Consider the following 1,605-nt stretch of genomic DNA (forward strand, 5'->3'; position numbering starts at 1 on the left):
TGTATTTTATTTTTTAAAATTTACCTTTTTGGTGAACACAGGGAAATAGACATGCTAATATATTTACTGGAGAGAAAAATATAGGCAGATTTTTTCTTCCTTTCCCATTCTTATATGTCCAACAGAACTTACAGCAAAGTATTTATCTGAAATTTGCTACTTAAAGCATATTCTATTCAATCAATCACGTAAAGCAATAAAAAGTCAAATCACTTTGAAAACAGTGGCTTTCCCCCTTCACTGACCTCCTCTCAATCATCATCACTTATAGAATCCAAAGAATTCACATATTGGAGGAAAGAAAGCAGTTCTAAAAATTGAACAATCTTGAGCCAGTCTTGACGGAAGTTTGGCTTCAACTCAACACTCAAAGTCAAATACGTTCCAGCATCTCCCACTCTGATGTTCACTCTCACATGTGGCATCTACAGACGAAGAGTGGTTCTTGCCTTCTAATAGTAGAAGGGACCTTCATTCAAAAGCCATTGTTCCACTTTTCTTTCTTTCTTTAGAAATTCCCTTATTTCTAGTCCTTTCTCCTATTGCTAAGACTGCATTTATTGCTGAGTAGAAGCATATTTTAAGTACATCTAAACATCAAAGTCAGTCTATCCTCACTGCTGAAAACACACATGCACATGCACATGCACACACACACACACACACACATGCACACACACACCATTCTTTCTCACTCTCGCCTCACACCCATATTCTGACAAATCCCTGAATCCTCACCATTGTATAGTAACTGCTGTTCTCGCCACCTTTTTGCTTCCTGATGGGTCTGTAATTGTCATCTCATCCCTGGAGCAACATCAGGATCACTCAATAAATTGATTGTCAGGGGATATTTGAAGAACAGAACAGCTTGAGCTCTAGAAGCCAAGTGCCTTATGGCCTCCAGCCCAGAAAAAGGAAGCAAGGAGGATGAACAAACCTCATCCCATTCCACTTCTCTAACACATTAATGAGAATTAAGCAAGTGAATTTTATTCCCTATTTCTACTCGGAAAGAGCAAATGACAATAGAAAGAAGATTAAAGAATTAAATAGACCATTCTTTATATTCTTTTTTATTTAGGATGAAACTGAGAATAAGATACCCAACTCCTGGATTTGAAAAAGTTCATTTCAGCCTTCCATATGTACATGCAATTTGCTACTTTTTTTTTTTTTTTTTTTTTTTTTTTTGCATAGTGATAGTATGTTTTGCCTATCCAGAAGTGCTGCTGTGACAGGGGTTCTTCTGGTATTGTTCCTATTTAAAATTTGTTTAATTGTATTCTCAAGCTTTTGACTGTAAGATTCTAATGTGCATTCTCTTCAAAATCTTGTTATGAGAGTGCCTTCTATGTTGGCAGCCTTTATTGGAAGAATGATATAGCTTTTGCTAGGAAAACGTCTAAGGAAAAGACAGATCTACATTTCAAGATATGCTCTGAGCAACCAACTCTTATTATGCTTATAGGGAAAGATCAAGACCATAGGGGAATTTTTGAATGCCGACAAACTAGGTTTTTGTTAGGAGACCATTGCATCATTCAACACATGGACACCAGTGTAGAAATGGGAGAGTAAGAAGTATTAGCTCTGTGCCTGATC

The sequence above is a fragment of the Saimiri boliviensis genome, chromosome 1, assembly GCF_048565385.1.
Source record: "Saimiri boliviensis isolate mSaiBol1 chromosome 1, mSaiBol1.pri, whole genome shotgun sequence".
Lineage (NCBI taxonomy): Eukaryota > Metazoa > Chordata > Mammalia > Primates > Cebidae > Saimiri > Saimiri boliviensis.